Source organism: Vitis riparia, chromosome 10 (genome assembly GCF_004353265.1).
Source record: "Vitis riparia cultivar Riparia Gloire de Montpellier isolate 1030 chromosome 10, EGFV_Vit.rip_1.0, whole genome shotgun sequence".
Taxonomy (NCBI): Eukaryota; Viridiplantae; Streptophyta; class Magnoliopsida; order Vitales; family Vitaceae; genus Vitis; species Vitis riparia.
This window is the reverse complement of record NC_048440.1, coordinates 22,118,195-22,131,716: the sequence shown is the minus strand read 5'-3', so window position 1 is coordinate 22,131,716 and position 13,522 is coordinate 22,118,195. Positions and strand designations below refer to the sequence as shown.

General features: G+C 33.0%; 1 long non-coding RNA gene across 1 annotated transcript; it reads right to left on the bottom strand.

Moving 5' to 3' along the window:
• Positions 1–6,700: 6,700 nt before the first annotated feature.
• LOC117924251 lies at positions 6,701–8,075 on the bottom strand. Its single transcript, XR_004652749.1, has 2 exons — positions 7,929–8,075; positions 6,701–6,932 (listed from the first exon to the last, which is right to left on the bottom strand). It is a non-coding gene; the product is annotated as an uncharacterized LOC117924251 (long non-coding RNA).
• Between the last annotated feature and the right edge of the window lie 5,447 nt (positions 8,076–13,522).

The following is a 13,522-nucleotide window of genomic DNA, read 5'->3' as shown; positions in this document are numbered from 1 at the left end:
TTCATGTGATCAGCAGTCCACAGCAGGTCCGTAAAAAGGTTGCGATGTTGAACCATGCCGCGAATATCGCTTACCAGCTGTAAAAAGACCCACAAACAAATCAATTCAATACCAGCCCTAAGAAAGACACGTCAATATGAAACCAAAACTCAAGATAAATGAGTTATACCATTTCCGCCCCTTCGAACATCTTTATCGAAGGCAAAGCAACCTCTGAGCCAGAGGGGATTTGTTTCAGCATCTCTTGCAACTCCGCATAGCTGCTGAAAGAGTTGGCGGAGTTGAAAGTGGCATCATCAACCGGGCGCCCCTCTGACGGGACGTTATGATGTGGCCCATCCCTCAGAACCGGACCTTCAACGATCGCGGCCGGCTGGATTTCCGAATGGGTCTCTTCAGGCGAACCCTCCTCCATAACCGGAACCGGGATAGTTGGACTTCTTTCCGCCATCACTGTCTCGCTCTCCGTCGGATGAACCTCTTGGGCGGATGAGCAACTGACCTCAAGGGTTTCCCCAAAACAATCTTGAAGCCTTCCGCTGAGTCCAGACGTCAGGTCGCGAGCCGGTTGAAACATCCCCGCGGGTGTCTTCTTCATAGGTGCCCTCTTCAGGGAGGACGCCTTCTTCATTGGTGCCCTCTTCACCGAAACAAAAGCACGCGAACTTGGTTCACTAAGGGGCAAACCTTGATCTTCAGGAACTGTTTCTCCCATTGGAGGCACCGGGAGTGGCAACGTTTCACCACAAGAAGCCCCAATTGCATCCTCGTCCGGATGAGGAGAGCCAGGCTAACACATGGAGGCCGCTTCCTCAGCCAGAAGCGCCATCCGAACATCCACTGCCATTGAAGGCCCCGAAAGGTTCAAGCCCGTAAGATGACGGGGGCCGCTTGAAATGGAAGGCGGAAGGGGATTTTTCGGCTCTCTTATTTCTACTTCCTTTTCATAACCTATAAGGGGTGGTACAAACTCCTTCGGAAGAGTTGGCACCTTTATTTCTTTCCCCTTATTTAGAGTCTTCTTCTTCTTCTTCTTTTTTGCTGGGGCACCAGCAGGGGAAGAGGACGCAGGGCGTTTACTGCTGGAGCCTTTCGTAGAGTTCCTTCCTACCTCATTTCCTCTCGGGCACTAAGAAGTGCCTGGCGAGCCTGGGCGTTCGCCTCGCACGCTTCCGCGTAGAAAGGAAGGTCTTTGAGAAGGAAATGTTCTCCAATCACCACCTCTTTGGGAAGCCGCCTGGGGAGGATATTAAGTATATACGGCTGAGGCTCCCGGATAACTGAACGCAGATTCTGCGCGGAGAGAAGTGTTTCCCAATTTCTCTCGTTCGCCGTAATCTCAAACATTTTGTTCAAACGGTTGAATGAGGCTTTTTCTACCCACTCCACCAGCCTCCCCCTTCTTTCCTTGCCTGCACCCAAGAAAATAAAACCGATCAATCATCTTACGAAGCAAATTTAACTCGCAACTACAAAAGAGCAAGAGACAACTTATTCTTACTTGGGTGCTTCAGCGATCGATTGGGAGAGAATTGCTTGTCCGGATGCACTGACGAACCCGTCCATGCACCCGCAACAATCACATGTCCTGTGGCGCCCCCCTTGGTCGAATCAGGAAGGCCAGTCACCAGCTGAAGTGATGGAAAACTGGTGAAAAAACTGTAGATGTCGTTTTTTCCCTTCTTGATGGAGTAGACAAACAACACCTCCAACAAGAACAAATCCAAGTTAAACAACATATCCAGAATGCTGCAACCCATCAGCACCTGGATAATATTGGGGTGAATCCTAGCCGCTGGAATTTGTGTATAGTGAAGAAACTGCTTGAAGAGTGAAGGAAGCGGAAAGCGAAGACCCGCGTTAAACTGCTCCTTGGAGAAGCAAACGGAATTATCCTCCGATTTGACAGTCGACACGGCATCGCCCTCTAACAAACGGATAGATACTTCGTTTGGAATATTAAAACAATCTCGAAACTCCTTCTCGTTTAGAAGATTAGTAGGGTTAGGTCGCCCGCTTGAACTGCTTTGCTTGGCTGCACCAGTTGCCACATTTCCCTTCTTTGAAGACATCGTGGATTACGTGAAACCTGCATTACAAGAAAAACCACAATCAAAGCGCATTCCAAGCGTGTCGCGTTGTAAAAACCCTAAACCCATGAACCCTAACTTGAAGACACCACTCAATCCCACCAGAAAAGCCATTTTCTCAGCAACATCACATTCAAAGAAACCTGCGAATAACCCTCAAAATACATTGGAAACCCTTTGTCAACCTCCAGCACAACACAGACTTCTTCAAACCTCAAACCCTAACAAAAACCAACATATACCAACAGCTTCTACCAACCCAATCTATCCCAACAAAAGGACAAACAAGCAACATCACAAGCAACAAAGTGAAAGAGAAGAGAAGAGTGGAATAGCAAACCTTGCAAGGATTTCTGGAAAAGTTGGAAAACCAGTTATCACGTCTTCGAGCTTGCTCTAAAGGATTTCTGGGAGCACTCAAGAGTCTGGAAAGGGAATGAAAAGTATCAACAGATGGTCCTGGGCCCCTACTTATGAAAGCAACGCCTCGAAAAACTCCCCACAAACGGCAGGAAACATAATTGCACCAAGTTCTGAAGCAACACACCCTCTGGCACAAGTTTCAAAAGTCAGCGCGCCTTACCAGCTCCCGCAAACGAGAAAGCGCCACGTGTCATCATCGTCCAATTAAAAGAGAAATGGTATAAAGGTAATATTTTTATCCCGCCTTTTCTGACGAAGCCAGACAGACAGTATAAAAGGGGGCATTGTGGGATCCCCATTAAAAAGTGCCACGTGTCTCTCTCCCTTTTGGTCACGCGAACGATCCCCCTGCGACACGTAGCACTGCTGATTCCACCCGGACGGGGGAATCATCGTTCATTCCACCAAGGATGTCTCACAGCCGCCATTATACCCGGATGACATTCCACCCTATCCGGATATTTCATATCCGGATCTAGGCGACGATCCACCTTCTCCAAATATATCTCATCCGGCACCTTCCACCGGATGGGAAAAGGAAGACGATTCAACTTCCCCGGATAAGACATGTCCGGTTACTCTTGTGACAGCATACCCGGACAGTATAGCTCGTTGGATATTCGCAGAATCACCGGATCCGCTTCCGCCCACATATTAAGAAGATAACTCTGACAACACTGACGACCAAGCCCACTGAACTGTCACTCATCATTAATGCAAGATACATTCGACAAGACATTCCCAAATCTTCTCTGTTTTCCTAACATACTCCCGATATCTAAAAAGTCATAAAGTGCGGCGACGTCCACCGCCTAAATACCTTCCTGACAACCGCCTTCTGACACCAGAAATGTCATGATTGCTTTGCCTATGGGCCACAATCATGACAATGGGACCCACTAGCTAAGCGGTGCCATGCTTTCTGACACTATATAAAAGAGGTTTCACACCAAGAGGAGGGTAAGGTTTTTCTCCCTGAACCAACCTGAGAGCTTGATCTCTTGAGTCATGGCTAACAAAACCATCGGAGGGTGCATCCGGACATCCCATCTGGACGCCTTTTTGCAGGAAGGAGGAAGGGCTGATACTGTGCGTTGACCGAGATTTCGTTGCTGATTGACAATCACTGTAGCAGGGAAATTTCGCCACCAACAGTTCAGGAACATGCCAACGTTTCAAAAGCAAAATAAATGTTCATGGCGTACCACACAAGCAATTAAATAACTTATTGCCATTCCTATTATCCATCTATTCTACATTAATTAACAAAGGTAAAATTATAGGTTTCTTAAATTAGTATAAATATAATTTGAGATGATTTAAGAAAAATAATGTGGTGGAACTTACAACAATAAGATTATGAAATACTTTATAGAATAAATAAAAATTTGTTTCTATTATAAAATAGAAAAATAGATAAAAATTAATTAGAATTTTTAAAATCAAATTATGTTTAAGAGACCTTAAATGTTGTTTCATATTTTTAAGATAATACAATTTTCATAAATTATGTTTCTTTCTTCCATTGTTTGACAAAATTTTAAGTTGGTTTTAACAAACAACATTAATATTTAAATAATAATTAAATATTAAAATTTATATAAACAATTTAAATATATTAATTTCAAATTATTTAAATCATTAAACATTAAATCTTTAATTTTACCAAATGCTTATTAAATTTCAACCCCTCTCTCTCTCTCTCAAAACAATATAAAATTTAATGGATAAGGCTGAAGTTGGGCAAGATTGAAGACATCAATTTCATGGATTTCCAATATCCTCTCTCCACATGAGAAAGATGCTTGAATGGAGTGAGAAAACCTTTTCCCCAAATTGCGGAAGAATGACAATAATGGATGGCCAAGAAATAAAAATATGTAGAGATAATAATCCAAACTGGAGATATGAATTGTTTTAAAAAATTATTAAACCTTTACCCAATCCAACATATAAAATTTTATTTGATTTAAAATTTCTTTATTTGATGGAAAAAAAGGTAGTTATGTTCAATGGCAGAGCCATAAAATAGCTTGAAGGGACAACATCTAACTATTTATATCTAGGGGTGCAAAAAATGAAAAAAAACTATTTATAATCTAATAGTAATAAAGGAATTCTTCACCTATTCATTAAAAGGGTTCAAATCCCTCTATGTGATTTTTTTTTTCTTTAAAAAAAAGAAAAGAAAATTGAGATATGCCCCTCCTGGGCGTGCATTGGCTTTGCCTTGGTTATGTTCTAAATTATTTTAAATCAATTTTAATTAATAAATTTATAATATTAATTAAATCAATGTTTGAGTTCTAAATTATTTGTATAAATTGCTAAAATTGTTAACCAATCAATTAAATGCATTAAGTTTAACATTATTTGGAGTTTGCTTGTTTAATAAAAAAAAAAAATTAAGAGAATAAAGATTATCTTTGTTTTTTTTTTATTGTTTACTGCTTTTTTTCTTAAAAATTTTCATGTTTTAATTTTATTCTTGGGAAATAATCGAAAACAACTTCTTATTTTTTGAAAATTACCTTCCTTTTATTTTGTTTTGAAAAAATATTTTTTGAGACTAACAACCTAACAAGCCCATGCATTTTTATAAAAAGTAAAAAAAAAAAAAAATTGTTCTTAAATCATATATGTTCATACAAATTCTCACTTAAAATACTTTTTAGATAAAATGCAAATCAATCTGTCATCAATTAGCATGTCAATCAACTTCTCCTTTTTGGGTTATTCAGAAAAGCAAAGTTAATCAAACAAGTGATCATTATCCAAGCACTGTACTAGAGGAATGGAGGCCATAGACTGGCTATCCAAAAGCAAGCAATCTAGCGGCCAAAAGCTATTGCATGGCTCATCCAAACACTGAGGACCACTTTTTTCATTCATTCATCACAGTAGTCCAATGTAAGTTTTCTGCCTAGATTACCCTATGACTAGAATTTGATGTAGGTGTTGTTGTTCATTGTGATGACTACTCAGGGTACATCATTCCTTGTCCCCTTTTTCTAGTGAGTTTTCCTTGATTTCGTTTCTTGTTTCATTTCCAACTTCAAAGGAGTTATAATATGCATGCTTCTCTTTTCTGATGATTAGAGATGACGAATATGGCATAATACTCTTCAGTTTCACTTTCAACATAAAGTCATGGAAATATTATTAATTTCCACACTAATATCCAAAAAACTTATAACGTCAATCAACTGCAGTGGTAATAAAACTATGCATTACCTTTAAATAAAGCCTTGATTTAATAATTCCTGCTCTTGGGCCCTCAAAATTATGAGGATAACATGGCTGACTACCTGCCTTGAGAAGTGGGATCCATTTGGAGATTTCATGATCAGTCTTTGAATTAAGCAATGCACATCCATTCGATTATTAGTCATGTCATTTGGAAAGTGTTGCATGGATGATGCTCCAATTATATGTGATTAAGAGTCAGTTCAACATTAATTTTAAAAGGCGTTTCTAATTTTTTTAATATTTAAAATATTTTTATTTTTTAAATATTATAAATATTTATTAAAATTACTATTAAATATACTTTAATTTTAATTTTTATATATATAATTAAAAAATGATAAATTTTCATCTGACTTTGTTTATAATAAGTTCCAAGCACGAAGACTTTTATTATAAGAGGATGAGAAGAAAAATCCTAAAATAAATTTAAGAGAAAATGTGAAAAAAAGAAAAAAAAATGAAAGTTTAAAACCAATAAATTATTTATCATTCAAATGGCAAGGTCCCCACAAACCCCCCCTAACCGTGGAATGGTGGAACCCATTGCTGCTTTTTAATCTTAAATGTTAAACAATGGGTCTCACACTTGCTGCTTTTTACTCTTATTAAATGTCAAATGGCAGCCCCAACCCTTCATCAAAGATAAGGCAGCAAAACTTTCAAAACACTTTAGCATATATTAAGTATAAACTCTTAATATATATATATAAACATATGCCCTTCACATGTATTAAATATAAATCATTAAGCTTAAGTGTCATTGTCACGACCCAAATTCCGGGCGACCCAAAATTTGACCCGTGACCCCAGGTCAAAGGTTTGACCCTAAGGGTTCCTCCTATTCCACGTTGGCAGTCAACCAAAACACTCTAGATTTTTTTTTTTTTTTTATACATCCCACTAGAATTCTCATAAACTACAATATCCCAAAACTACTCAAAACAACAAGATTAAATAAATATTCATTATAGTCCAAAATAAAAGTTCAGAATTAACAACTTAATCAAATAAAGCTTCATAACAAATCTATGAGTCATAATTACTAAAACAAATCCCAAAATCCAAAAAGAAACACAATAACAAAAAATGTCACGCTCCACTAGGCCACTCCAGGAGCATCCTGAAGTCCTCCCTGCCCCACCTGTGGGTCCTCAGGAGAGATATCTGCATCTAAAAAGGTGTAACAAGGAAGGGGTGAGCATTTCCACATTGCTCAGTAGGGTGGTTAACACCCAAGGGGTTAAGGGGATTACTAAGTTCCAAAGAATACGAAAAAGACACTTCAATACAAAAGGAACATTTCAACAGTATCAATCAATCACATAGTTTAATATATAATATTATACACAATTTCACAATATTCAACAATTACATGAATGCACATGAACGTGTGACACACAGTCATACAATGCACTATTGTTCTCGGGCTTTCACCGAAGGATACGTGTCCGCACCCAAATACACTCCCCATTCGGAGTCTTCCCGGGGTAACTTTTGGGTCTTTCACCCTAGGGATCTCTCTCCCTTCTTAATTCGCCCCACACAGGCTTCCACTTCTCATCTCTATTTCATTTTTTTCCATTTCATACACTTTTCACAATCTTCATAATTTTATTTATTTATTTATTTTTTTCACATAACCATGATGCAAATGAATGCCACAATTCCAATGTTCCTCAATAATTCAACAATTTCAACATTCCCCAATAATCCAATAAAATAATTTCACACATTAAAATTTCCGATAATATCCCAAATAAATATTCAAAAATTTGCATATCAAAAATCTTGAAATTTTACCACACTTACAAAATTTTTCAACCATTATAATAATTTCTAATATCCAAAATTAACTAACTTTTTATCCAAAAATTTTCAAAAATATTCTAACCAATGCCTAAAAATTCACAAATCATTATATTTGAAATTGAAACCAAATTTTGGAATTTTCCAACCCACCTAATAATTTTTTAACATTTCAAAACAATTAATTATCAATCAAAATCAATTTCCCAAAATTCCAAAAATTCCAAACAAATTCCAAATATTCTAGAAAAATTCATACAACACCCATAATTCTTAATTAACTCATAATGACAATATTTACAATTTTTTTTTTCAAGGGAAAAACATAAAAATTTAAGTTGTAGGGTTAGGGTCCCCTACCACAAATCTAGAATTTGGCTGTTAAAAACGAAATCAGCCACCGTAGACTTGTTCCTCTAGTCGAATAGAGTGCTTCCTCCGAATTTGAGCCGAAACAGAGATCGTTTAGCCATCCAAACGGCCGGTCAAAGATTCGGCGAGTGCCCTAATTTATGCACAGTAGCCTTTCTCTCTCTCTCTCCCCGTCGCGTGCAGCAGTTTTCCAATTCTCCCCTTTTTCCCTTTTTTTTTATTTTATTTTTTTTTAAACCAAGGCTTCCTACCACCCGCCCATGTCTAAGCCCAACCCATTACCTTAACAACCAATATTCAAAGCCCATTGCATATATTTATTTTATTTATTTTATTTTCTTTTCTTTTGTTTATTCTAATTGTTTTATTTGATTTCCAATTCTTTTTTTTTTTAACACACAAATTTATTTATTACCACCAATCTAAAACTAATTTTCTCAATTTTATTATTCATCAATTTAATTTAATTGATTTATTTATTTTTCTTAATTAATTCTAATTAATCTTAATTTATTTATTTTTCATTTTCGTTTTCGTTTTTCGTTCCCGAAAATTTCCAATTTCTAAAATCCTAAGAAATTTTCTATCATAAGGCTGACATGACATAAAATTTAAACTCGTCTATTTGACCGACACAATAAAATGAAATTCACCAATCCGAAATTGACACGTGTTCTCCAAACACTTTTCTTTTTTACTTTTCAACCATCACACAAAATAAGACTTTTCAAACTAAAAATGCTAACGTGTCATAAAATACCCGGTCATTACAGTCATCCTATCATATAAGTTTTCTATCATAGATATCTATAAATTATTTGTAACAAATATATAAACCACAACATAATAAAAATTAATAATACAAAAAATTATTTGACTTTTTATTTATGATATCCTTTTAATAATTAAATATTATAAGCTATTTAATGAAATAAAAAAATTTCATACCTTCACATATTATCATTATCATGATTAATATAGTAATATTAAAAATAAAATGATAAAATATTTTAATTTTTTAATTATTTATCATTTATATATTTTTTCACTTATTATAATTATTTTTAAATTTAATATTATATAAATTACATATTTATGATATGAATTGTTTGATTCACTTTTTAAAATGTAGCATGACCTACCAATGACTATTTGTTTTGGGAGAGGGACAAAAAATTAATACTTCATCAATACATTTTTAAAATGGTGCATACACGTGTCAACTGAAATAAATGTTCATCGCTTACCAAATATCGATTTGTCTGGACAAGAAATTAATGCTCGTGACTTACCAAACAAAATAAATGTTCGTGGCTTACCAAACAAAGATTTGTCTTTGGAGAGGGACAAAAAAGTAATACTCCATCAATGATTTTTTAAAATAGTGCATACACGTGTGAAACAAAATAAATGTTGATGGCTCGCTAAATATCCATTTGTCTTTGGAAAAGGACAAGAAATTAATGCTCCACTGATGCATTTTTAAAAGGGAGAATTATGTTTTAGGGGTAGATGGAACCTCAAATTAACAAAAGGTCCGTGTAACTCTTCAAATTGAGCCTAAGACTCAATAAAAGTATGGAAATTGAGTTGAAGGATATTATCCTTCAATATTTTAAAAAATGTCCTTTGTTGATTTTGAGAAAAAAATTAATATTTTTGAAAAATACTTTTATTTAATTTAATATTTTTAAAAAATATTTTTGATTTAATTTAATATTTTTTAAAAATACTTTTATGTAATTTAATATTTTTTAAAAATATTTTTGATTTAATTTAATATTTTTAAAAAAATACTTTTATGTAATTTAATATTTTTTAAAAATAATTTTATTTAATTTAATATTTTTTTAAAATAAATTTATTTAATTTAATATTTAAAAAAATTATTTAATTTAAAATTTTTTTAAATAGTTTTATTTAATTTAATATTTTTGAAAAAAATTATTTAATTTAATATTTTTGAAAACCACTTTTATTTAATTTAGTATTTTTGAAAAAAAAAAATTATTGAAAAAAAATTATTTAACTTAATTTTATAAAATATTTTATATGTGTTCTTAAAGGGTATATTTGCCTGTTACTATTTCATATCCTTCAACTCAATTTGAAGAGTTATATAGACCTTTTGTCAATAACTGGGCCCAAAACACAATTCTCCCTTTTTAAAATGGTGGATGCACATGTCAAGCAAAATAAATATTCATGGTCCACCAAAGAATTCCTTGTCCATGATTCTCACTTTCTATCCTTCCAAGACTAATTAGCAAAGGTGAAATTATAGGTTTCTTTACCTACAAAGATAAGATAACGAGGTGCTTTGTAGCTTAAATAAAACCTTTTTATGTTATAAAAATAGAAAATAAAAAAATAATGTAGAAATTCTAAAATTGAACTATATCTAAGAAATCTTAAAATCATGTTTGATTTTCAAAAGCCAAATTATTTTTATATATTATTTTTAAATTCATTTTATTTATTTTAATTTTTTGATATAAAGACTAAATAATTTAAAAATACATTAATTTGTAATTAATTTTAATTATCTTTTATTTTCTTTTGCATTTTTTATAGTACAACCAAACACCGAAAAATCATTTTCCATAACATATTTTAGGAAACAAACACAACCTAAATATTACTTCACATATTTAAAATACAACACCTTAATAATTAAATATATATATAAATAAATAAATACCTTCAAAATCTATTTGCTTACAAATTTAAATTGTTGGGTAATACATTCCATCTTATCCTCCAATGTATAAGATGTGATTTATTACTTGACAACTCAAATTTGTAAGTAAAAAGATTTTAAAATACTAACAATTGGTTGATGAAATTTAAGAAGTTCATTATTAATTTCTTTGGCCTAAGAAGAATGTAAAATTTTGAGATGAGGATTTTCCTGGAGATCGCATGAGGTGAAACCCATGGTGATGTGAACGCCAATGGATAAAAGGAAAATGAGGAACCAATAGCATTTAGTACTTCATTCAAGGGCAAAAATTAAACTCAAGAATCAAGAAATGTCCCAAAATGATAACATGTTTTAAAAGCCATAAATGGGAATGGGAAAGAGAGAAAACTAGAATGAATGAACTTAAAATTTTTTGTTATTTTCAATAGAAGGTGTTGTAAAATAAATTTATATTACAATTTAAAGTTTTTTTTTTTTTTTTGGGGGGGGGGGGGGGGGCGCAACTTCTAGTTAGAACCAAAAATAGAAAGTTAATCTAAATGAGTCTGTATTTCATTTTCTTTACTTTTTTAGGGTTTTTCTTTTTCAATTTTACATGTTTTTATTTTATTCTAAAGAAATAAATGAAACAACTTCTCTCTCTTATTTATTTATTTTTGTGAATTTGTCTTTCTTTTATTTTGTTTTGAAAAATTATTTCCACACCACAATGACAAAATAATATCTTCATATCTTTAAAACATGTTAGCACAAGTATAAAGATCTTATTGCATACATAATTTCAATAATTTCTTCTCTTATTTGATGTGACATATTACATTCATCTCTTACATAAACACAATGTCTTTATTATATCCCACACAATTGAGGAGTCATTTAGACAAGCAAATATCTTATGTAAGGTCAAACAAACATAGTCTCACACTCGAGTTAAGGATCGACTCTAATACAATTTATAGTGACCAGTAAATATTATCTACTTTGAGCCTAATGGACCCTCATGACTTTAGTTAGATCGTCATTGCTACTCACTATATAGACTACGAAACCTTGACAACCTTTTCTAAGATCATATGCAAAGGCTTATCCATGTGCATTCCTTCAAAACTCAACATAGACTAACCAAGAATTTGGAAGGTCATCCTTATTTGAAAACAATCAACAAAGTGTTAAGGTTGAAGCCATTCCACATCAATTAAGAAACAAAAGAGGAAGAGTTTTCCTGTATTATAAAGCGAGATCTATAGCCCCTCCCCCTCTTTATACTAAAAACATTTATCCTTTTGTAAGCTTTTATATTCTTTCCTCCTAATTGAGAGAAATGTTGTAATTTTGTCATTATGGTAGGTTTTTTTTTTTTTCGGTCTTATCCCGTGGAAGTTTCCCTTATAATTAAGAAGGTTTTACCACGTAAATACTTTTTTGTTCATTATTTTATTTATTATTATTGCTCTATTTCCCTTTTATTATTTTATTTTCAAATTATCATCTCAGGTGTCATTTCATAACTAAAGACATGATAGAAAGCTAACTAATCCATTCTTAGAATCATATGAAAGTCATGAAGGTGAAGGAGTATTAAGTTAATTGATATCAATCATCAACTTAAATGCGATATTCTTTTAGGCACATCAGTTAAGGGAAAGAAGTTTCTAATATAATAAATGCAGTGGGTTCTTCTTAATTGTGTGGTGTTTTAAAGCTGTGAAGGTTATCAAGTCCTACCCGGACAAATGAAGATAATGTTTATCTACCTAATTGCCTCTACAATCTCATGAGACACAATGAAGATGTGTCTACATGAGAGAATGGATATGATATTCCTACATTAAATAAAAGAATTTTTTTTAATATTATATATTGTAACTACATATGACTCTTCTTAAGTAACTAAATATGTTTTAAACCTCTTAAAATCCATTATTGGAATAAATAATATTTACATAATAGAGAGCGAGTCATTATAACTCAAGCTAACATTAAAGTAAAAGCCAAGACTCTAACCGGGTAAAGTTAAAATAAAAAGGACATTTAAAAGAGAAAATAAAGATTACACTCATTTCATCTTTGGAGTCAATAGCTAAGTTGTGGCAGTGCTGGCCTGCATCAATTCACATAATTAACTGTTGAAATTGATAACTGTAACGGTACATTTATTTTTGAAAGAAACTTAATTAAATTCATAATTGTGGTGATAGGAATCCAGAAGATATTTTGAAAGAAACTTATTAATTTCACAATTCAAGTCAGTTTGGATAAACTATAATTTCTATGATTCCATAATTTTGGTGGTTGGCATCTCTGAGATATTTTCAATGATAATAAAGCTTGCTGTACTATGAATTAGTAGCCATCACCATTGATTGGGACTAGACTAGCGAGTCAGGACTCAGGACACCACCATCATCACTATTAGAAACCCTCCAATTACTACTATCATGTGCAATGCCATTAATCCATCGCGACTAAACATAAACAACCCATCACTGACTTCCATGCTGCTCTGCTCTCCCCTTCCGGATGAAAATGTTGGGATTATCCGGTTTTCATTTTCAGATTTTTTTTTTTCAAAAATTCCTTTATGAGATCATTTTCATAGAATCCACACGATTATATTTATATTTATATTTATGAAATAATTTTCTTGGAACCATTGTGATAATATTTTATTAAAATAATAATTTATTATATTATATATATATATATATATATATATATATATTCAACGTAATAACAAATCCATATTTAAATACACCTAATGAAATGAAATAAAAAATGAAAATAATAACTCACCCTTACTTTTAAAAATAAAGATAAGGAATTGCTACTTTTTTACTACTATTAACTGTCAAATGGCAGCCCAAGCCCTTCATCAAAG